This window comes from Octopus sinensis, linkage group LG27, assembly GCF_006345805.1.
Source record: "Octopus sinensis linkage group LG27, ASM634580v1, whole genome shotgun sequence".
NCBI lineage: Eukaryota > Metazoa > Mollusca > Cephalopoda > Octopoda > Octopodidae > Octopus > Octopus sinensis.
Window position 1 is genome coordinate 4,927,257 of NC_043023.1, and position 9,286 is coordinate 4,936,542.

General features: G+C 37.4%; 1 protein-coding gene across 2 annotated transcripts in view; it reads left to right on the top strand.

Moving 5' to 3' along the window:
• The first annotated feature begins 1,521 nt into the window (after positions 1-1,521).
• The window catches only part of LOC115225360 (toll-like receptor 1), a 14,292-nt gene continuing 6,527 nt past the window's right edge, over positions 1,522-9,286 (top strand). Inside the window, exon 1 of one of the 2 annotated variants that reach the window (XM_036514415.1) lies at positions 1,522-1,715. The gene's annotated coding sequence lies outside the window, so the exon portion shown is untranslated. Of the gene's footprint in view, positions 1,716-4,677; positions 4,992-9,286 lie in introns of those variants that run through there. The other variant, XM_029796310.2, reaches the window with a different exon arrangement.

Consider the following 9,286-nt stretch of genomic DNA (forward strand, 5'->3'; position numbering starts at 1 on the left):
TGTGTTTGTGTGTCTGTGTTTGTCCCCCTAGCATTGCTTGACAACTGATGCTGGTGTGTTTACGTCCCCGTTACTTAGCGGTTCGGCAAAAGAGACCAATAGAATAAGTACTAGGCTTACAAAAGAATAAGTCCCAAGGTCGATTTGCTTGATTAAAGGCGGTGCTCCAGCATGGCCGCAGTCAAATGACTGAAACAAGTAAAAGAGTAAAAAGAGTATAGAAGTGTTTGCAACCAAAACAATATACACAGCCTCTGCTCTTTAAGTAAACTAACCAGCATCTCATCATTTGTTTTGCTCCTTGTAAACTCTACTGGATTTGGTGTGTGTGCGTAGGAGTGGCTGTGTGGGAAGTAGCTTGTTTACCAACCACATGGTTCCGGGGTTAGTCCCACTGTGTGGCACCTTGGGTAAGTCTCTTCTACTATAGCCTTGGGCCGACCAAAGCCATGTGAGTGGATTTGATAAGCGGAAACTGAAAGAAGCCTGTTGTATATATGTATATATAGGCGCAGGAGTGGCTGTGTGGTAAGTAGCTTGCTTACCAACCACATGGTTCTGGGTTCAGTCCCACAGTGTGGCACCTTGGGCAGGTGTCTTCTACTATAGCCTTGGGCTGGCCAAAGCCTTGTGAGTTGATTTGGTAGATAGAAACTGAAAGAAGCCCGTCGTATATATGTATGTGTGTGTGTGTATGTTTGTGTGTCTGTGTTTGTCCCTCCAACATCGCTTGACAACTGATGCTGGTTCAGCAAAAAGAGATCGATAAAATAAGTAGTAGGCTTACAAAGAATAAGTCCTGGGGTTGATTTGCTCAACTAAAGGCGGTGCTCCAGCATGGCCACAGTCAGATGACTTATAGAAGTAAAAGAGTATATATTTTTGGAAGAAAAAAGTTATGACTGGTCATAGAGTTCTCATTGGTTTTGGACCTATAAAGTGCTTAGCAGTATAAGTGATTCATCAGACTCTAAGAAGTCACCTACCAACCATAACTTTTAGTATCCTAAAAAGTATTTTACTGTTCCAATGCTTTAGAGTGTACTTCTTTTTCGGATACATAAACTACTGATGATATACATGTTGTCGTTGACTCACAACCTGTCTGACTTACGATTGATTGACTTTACGACGATTGACATGCCAGCTCCCAGCAGCAATAGTCCAGTTGAAATCTAATGGATTTAAGGTGGCAAGCTGGCAGAAACGTTAGCACGCCGGGCGAAATGCTTAGCTGTATTTCGTCTGTCTTTACGTTCTGAGTTCAAATTCCGCCCTTTCAGGGTCAATAAATTAAGTGCACTGGGGTTGATGTAATTGACTTAATCCCTTTGTCTGTCCTTGTTCGTCCCCTCTATGTTTAGCCCCTTGTGGGCAATAAAGAGATAAGAAACGTTAGCATGCCAGGCGAAATGCTTAATGGTATTTTGTCTGCCGCTAAGTTCTGAGTTCAAATTCCACCGAGGTCGACTTTGCCTTTCATCCTTTCGGGGTCAATAAATTAAGTACCAGTTATATACTGGGGTCGATGTAATCGACTTAATCCCTTTGTCTGTCCTTGTTTGTCCCCTTATGTTTAGCCCCTTATGGGTAATAAAGAAATATGAAATCTAATGGATTTAATTTCAGAAAAATTAACCTGTCTGTGGATGACATCAGCTAACAAACGACATCGAAGATCCACAGCCAAGCACCAGTCTACAATAAATTTTTATGTAAGTTTTGCAACTGTTTCTTACTCTGCATTGTGTATTTCTTGTATTTGTATTCTTTGGTACTTTTCTATGAATAAATAACACTGTTGTAGTATAATACAGAACGCTGTGTGTGACTTTTACCCGAGAATGTACTTTAAGAATTTAAAAATATAAAACAAAGTTATGTAGGCCTATAGGCCGACTTACGACCAGTCAACCAGAACCAGTTATAGTTGTAAGTCGTCCTGTATATGTGTGTGTGTATAGGTGTAGTTATGTGGTAAGAAACTTGTTTCCCAAGTAAGGCAGAAGCGTTGGCACGCCGGGTGAAATGCTTAGCAGTATTTTGTCTGAGTTCAAATTCCACCAAGGCCGACTTTGCCTTTCATCCTTTCGGGATCAATTAAATAAGTACCAGTTATGCACTGGGGTCGATATAATCGACTTAATCTGTCTGTCTGTCTTTGTCTGTCTGCTCTGTGTTTAGCCCCATGTGGGTAGTAAAGAAATAGGTATTTTGTTTGCCGTTATGTTCCGAGTTCAAATTCCGCCGAGGTCAACTTTGCCTTTCATCCTTCCAGGGTCCATAAATTTAATATCAGTTACGCACTGGGGTTGGTGTAATTGACTTAATCCCTTTGTCTGTCCTTGTTTGTTCTCTATGTGTTTAGCCCCTTATGGGCAATAAGAAAATAAGAAACTTGCTTCCCAAGCATGTGGTTCTGGGTTCAGATCCCCTCCTTGTCACCTTGGACAAATGTCTTCTGAGGCCAACCAAAGCCTTGTGAGTCTATTTGGTATACAGAAACTGAAAGAAGCCCACTGTGTGTGTATATATATCTACATATATTTATGTGTGTGTCTTTGTGTCTGTTTGTCCCCTCACCATTGCCTGACAACTGATGTCAGTGTGCTCACATCTTCAAAACTTAGCAGTTTGGCAAAAGATACCAATAGAATAAGTACTAGGCTTACAAAGAATAAGTCCTGGGGTTGACTCTTTGACTAAAACATCCTTTAAGACAGTGCTCCAGTATGGCAAAAGTTCTCTTCTCTCTGTAACTTTTAAGTTTTGAAATTATGACATTTTTTACATTTTTTATTTTTTTTCAAATTTACATTATTTAAATATTGAAAATATTAAAAAAATGCATCCAAACTCCACAAAATAATTGAAAATATAATTTTTACATTGTTACATAGTCATATCTCTGATGTTTTAAAAATATAAACCAGAAAAAATTTTTTTTAGTATCAGAAAAAGTCATGGAAAAGTGAAGAAAGGGGCAAAATTTTAAAAAGCTATTGAGAATCTTCTTGAAATCTGAAAAAAGTCACCCTGAAAAAAAGAAGGTAGAATTCTGTTTTAAGCACCCTGCTCAGAACTTTTATTTTTTGGAATTTTCAGAAAATCTTGTGAATTTGTGTTCTACACATGAATTATTTTTTTTATTTTTCGATTTAAAAAAAAAACTGTTATAATTGTTTTGAATTTTTTATAAAATCAAAGTTTAAAACATGGACAGTCTGAGATTTTTGCTTAAATCCCAGAAATAAACCATTAATTGTGTTTATGGGGAGAAAGATATTGAAAAACATCAATATGTCAGAGCGACAAAGAAACAAGGAGGGTACAAGGTGCTAAAAATAGCTGCTGAAAAAAACCCATAAATCACAAATATTTTTTCTTTTTTTGGTCAATGCAAAACCATAAGAATTCCTGGGCAGAGAATACAAATTCGCAAGAAAAAATAATAATAATAAAATTCTGAAAATTTCAAAAAATAAAAACAAAGTTATGAGGCACAGGAGTAGCTGTGTAGTAAGTAGCTTGCTTACCAACCACATGGTTCCGGGTTCAGTCCCACTGCGTGGCACCTTGGGCAAGTGTCTTCTACTATAGCCTCGGGCCGACCAAAGCCTTGTGAGTGGATTTGGTAGACGGAAACTGAAAGAAGCCCGTCGTATATAAGTGTGTATATATGTGTGTGTGTGTGTGTCTGTGTTTGTACCCCCAACATCGCTTGACAACCGATGCTGGTGTGTTTACGTCCCCGTAACTTAGCGGTTCGGCAGAATAAGTACTAGGCTTACAAAGAATAAGCTCTGGGGTTGATTTGCTCGACTATAAAGGCGGTGCTCCAGCATGGCCATAGTCACATGACTGAAACAATTAAAAGAGGGGAAAAAAATAATAAAGAGGGTTTATATGGAGTGCTTAAAGCAGAACTCCGACAAAAGTTAAAATAATTCGGGAAAAGAGGGAGAACGTAAAAACAATCAAAAAAAAAAAAGAAGTGTCCTCCTTCTTTCCACGCACCCGTCCATTTTTGGCACCAAACACATTACTCTTACTCTTTTACTTGTTTCAGTCATTTGACTGCGGCCATGCTGGAGCACCTTTAGTCGAGCAACTCAACCCCGGGACTTATTCTTTGTAAGCCCAGTACTTATTCTATCGGTCCCTTTTGCCGAACCGCTAAGTGACGGGGACATAAACACACCAGCATCGGTTGTCAAGCAATGCTAGGGGGACAAACACAGACACACACACATATATATATATACATATATACGACAGGCTTCTTTCAGTTTCCGTCTACCAAATCCACTCACAAGGCATTGGTCGGCCTGAGGCTATAGCAGGAAGACACTTGCCCAAGGTGCCACGCAGTGGGACTGAACCCGGAACCATGTGGTTGGTAAGCAAGCTACTTACCACACAGCCACTCCTGTAATTTTTTTATTTTTTTCTTTGAACTTTCATCATTTGATGGAGTCGGAGAATAAACATCGTGTTTGTGTGCGTATGTGTATCGATATATACTTACACACAAATACAAACACGCGTGAGTGAATGTGTCTATCGATATATACTCACACTTTTGTTAAAAAAGTAAATAAAACACAAAAACACACAGTAAATAATTTTTTAAACAAAGTAAATAACACACAAAAAAACACAAAGTAAGGATCGACTAGTCATGACTAGCTGGCGCGGATGCGCGAGTACAGGAGCCGCACACACCGGGACCACTGTTCGCTAGTAGTACCCTCACACAGAAATATACACGCACGTTCGCGCACTTGTTGGCGTGCGCGCCTATGTTGATATGTACGTGCGTGTGTCTGTGTGTGATATGCCTGACTTGTCAATTCTCAAGGAGCGACAACTTCACAAACACCACTTGTTTCGTCGTGGTAAGAAGTTGTGGTTTCGGAGGAAGATGAAAATGAAATGATTTATAAGATGATGACGAGATGGAAAGGAGATGGTACCTGCTCCCTGTGACGGTAGGGATAACTTGAAAGTTTTGCTGTTGTCGTTTTTGTTGCTGACTTTTGTTTGATGTTGTTATTAGCAGAAAAGTGTACGGACACCACTAGATGAGAGTTTATAAATATATACACAATCACACACCCACGTATGTGTGTGTGTGTATATATATATATATATATATATACTTTATTTAAAAGCAGCAGAAATTCAACAGGTTTTGTTGAATTTCTGCTGCTTTTAAATAAAGTATATTACTCTACCCCTGGTATTTGAGTACTCTTTTTTCCACCTTGTTTCACATTTATGTGTTTACTCCGGTATATATATATATATATATATATATATATATATATATATATATAGAGAGAGAGAGAGAGAGAAAGATGTGTATATCATTTTTCTACACACGTTTGTGTGTGTGTGCATAGTGCTAATACAGTTTACATATTTAGATATACACGTAGGTCTGTATGATACATACATATGTATCTTTATATATATATATATATATATATATATATATATATATATATATATACACGTGTGGTTAATAATCAGAAGTTTGTTTCCCTACTTCATGGTCCCGAACTCAACGCATCTGCGTAGCACCTTGGGCAAGTTTTTTTTTCTACTGGACCCTCGGGGCAATCAAAGCGTTGCGAGCGCATTTAGTAGAAAGAAACTGAAAGAAGCCCGTCGTATGTGTTTTTGCGTGTGTTTGTCCTCCACCGTCGCCTGAAAACTGGTGTTGGTGTATTTACGTCCTCGGAATCTTGTGGTTCAGCAGAAGACCCGATGTAATAAGTTTCTGGCTTAAAAGACAATAAGTTCTAGAGTTGATTCGTTTCAAGGCGGTGCCCCAGAATGACTAATGACTAAAAGAAGCGAAAGTTGTGCCAAGATTATATATACACTCACCTTTATATGTACACATTCATGCTAAATTAATAAAGTATATATATGGGTATATATTATTATATCCGTACATATACTCGTACATGAATACGTACATTCGTACGTTAGTAGGCATATATATTCGCTTGAAAAGTATGTATTTATATGTTGTGTGTGTCTAAACACATCTGTACAGAGTAAAAATTAGTGTTTTATTTCCATCAAAAGATTGAAGTGAATATTGACGGGATTAGAGTATAGAGTCTGATTTCATTGGTAATTTAAAATAGTTGTTCACCCAGCGAGTCTTGGAAGTTACTGTCAATGAAATTTTCACACAAACATATTTCGTTGCTGTTATGCAAAAGTGTCGTAAGTCCAAAACTTTGCTTTTTCAGACAACGAAAAAATAGTTTCACCAATCCATAGCAAAACCGTTCTACTACACTTTCACAATTTTCGGTATCTTGGCATTTGAAGCAGCTGGAGATACGATTTTTTGACCAAAAGAACTGGCTATTGCAAACAAAAATAAATATTGACAAAAAAAAAAAAACGCATTTGGCCAAATTTGGACATACGGCAGTTTAACATAATAGCAACGATTTGTATTTTGGTCGTCATTCTCTAGTTTCGCCTCTGTTCGGAGGCTCGTCAGGTAAGTTATGACGAGGTTTTAAAGTACTCATCTCTGTTATAATGTTCGTTCCTCTTTCTTCCAATATTTTTCTTTTATGTTTAATTGTTTACCTGTTTTAGTCATTGGACCACGGCGGCCTTGAAGTGTTTACTCGAACCAGTACCCTTTTTTAAAGCTTGTTTCTTATGTCGTTCAGTTTTATCAAACCACTAAGCTGGGGTGGGAACACACACACACACATATATACGATGGGCTTTATACTTGTGTGTGTGTGTGTGTGCACTCGTCATCATGTACCACTTTTCAACAATGTAGCTTTTAATCCAATCAAGATATCCTTGCCCTGAAGAGTAGCTGACGGTATACACCTCACTTGGATTTTACCAGTTTCACTCGCTACGGAACATATTTTCCATACTCCATTCCGTAACTCTTGTATGTATATATATTATATACTCAATTAAAATAGTCTGTTGAGATGTTTTGGAAGAATAACATGTTAATAATCTAACGGTATGTCTTCTTTACTTTTTTTACTCCTCTGATGAGATTTTGCCCCACAAAATATTTTAATCATTGGAATTTAATTCATTTGAGCAATATCGAAACAGCTGTAAGGGAACATGTTGAATTTTTGTAGTTAGTGAATTATATTTACACTACTTCTCCACTTTTAATTTGAACATTTCTAAACAAAGTTTTATACTTAAACCTATTACTTTAGAGATATTACTATTCACAACAAAATAATACTTAAGAAACCAGTAGTTCATTGGATGTTTTCTATCTTTTTATATATATATATTCTTTTATTTGTTTCATTCACTTGACTGCAGGCCATGCTAGAGCACCACCTTAAAGGGTTTTAGTCAAAGAAATCAACTGTAGGACATATTCTTTTTAAGCCTAATACTTATTCTATTGGTCTCTTTTACTGAACCGCTAAGTTACAGGGACATAAAATGGCTATCAAGTGATGGTGGGTGGAGGGACAAACACACACATGAATACATAAATAAATAAATAAATATGTGTGTGTGCGTGGTGGACTTCTTTCAGTTTCCGACTTTGAAATCCAGTCATAAAGCTTTGGCTGGCCTGAGGCTATAGCAGAAGACACTTGCCCAAGGTGCCACACAGTAGTTAGGAAACATAATTCTTACCACCCAGCTATGCTAGCACCTATATATATATATATATATATTATATATATATATATATATATACATATACATATATATATTATTAGAAGAAATGAGGTACTCAGAAATTCAGATGGTTTTATATTTACAGATATTTATTTGTATATTGCATGTTTTTATATATCATATATTAGCGCTTTCGTCCATTCCAGTAGAGTTTTCAAATTGAACTTCAACCTGACCTACATTTCAGTGTATAACCCCACCACCACCACAACATTTGCCTGTGTTTGGCCCTTTGCTTGCACAGAGGTCCTCCTTCTGGACTCCCACCTCCATTGTGAGCAGGAATCTATTTTCTCCCTCTCCACCTCTGACCACAGTCCCTCATGGTCTAAATTCGTCCTCTCTTATCATACTTTAGCCACCACTCCTAAACACTTGTCATAAAACCACCTCTTTTAAGTACTACCCCCACCCACTTAGTCAAAGAGGATTTCTCTTTTTCTTGTTCTTTTCCCATCTTGCAAGTTCCTTAGTCACCTCACTAGTACTGGTGGCATGAAAAAAAAAAAAACATCCACTACAAACTATAAAGTGGTTGGTTGTAGAAACCATGCCAAAAGTGACATCGGAGCTCAATACAGGCCTCAGGTTCTAGAAAACTTTCCAACCCATGCCAGCATGGAAAACAGACATAGAATGATGATGACACATGCATACAAACAGACACACATGTAGACATATAGACATGTGCTGGGTTCAATCCCACAGTATGGCACCCTGGGCAAGTGCTTTCTACTATAGCTTCAGTCTGACCAAAGCATTGAGAGGGGATTTGGTAGATGGAAACTGAAAGAAGCCCATCATATATGTGTGTGTATGGTGTGTTTGTATCAGTGTTTCTCACCCACCACTGCTTGACAACTGGTGTTGGTGTGTTTACATCCCTGTGACTTAGTGTTTGGCAAAAGATACTGATAGGATAAGTTCCAGGCTTAAAAATAAAATTAGAACAGGACCAAAAATTAACTCTACAGGCATGAGGATTATAAATATAAGACATGATGCAGATAAAATTGAAGAAAAAGATTGCTCTTGTCTTCATGCATGTTGAGTGGTAACAGATCAGAAAAAAAGAGGAAAAATTTCAAGACTTAATCCATGTTATGGGTGTGGTGGTCTACATCTTAGAAGTAACTGTCCACTTAAAATTATAAAATGCTTCAAGTGTTTTAAGATAGGTCATAAAAAATCACACTGTAAAACAAAACCTAAAAAATGGTTCAACAGAAAAAAACTCATGTAAACAAGCATCAAAGGAAATTTGTGTGTGTAAAAATGAATAACAAACATAAAGTTACAATTGGATATGGACATATCTTGATAATTAACAAAGATACATGGGAAAACAATCAGGAGACTTAGATTAAAAGAAACTTTAAAAATAGCACATGGTGTTTCAGGGAAAAAATTACATTTTATGGTCAAAATGATAAATGACATTACATTTCATGAAAAATCCTGAGGCACTGCCTTTAGTCAAGCAAATCGACCCCAGGACTTATTCTTTGAAGCCTAGTACTTATTTTATCGGCCTCTTTTGCCGAATTGCTAAGTTATGGGGACGTAA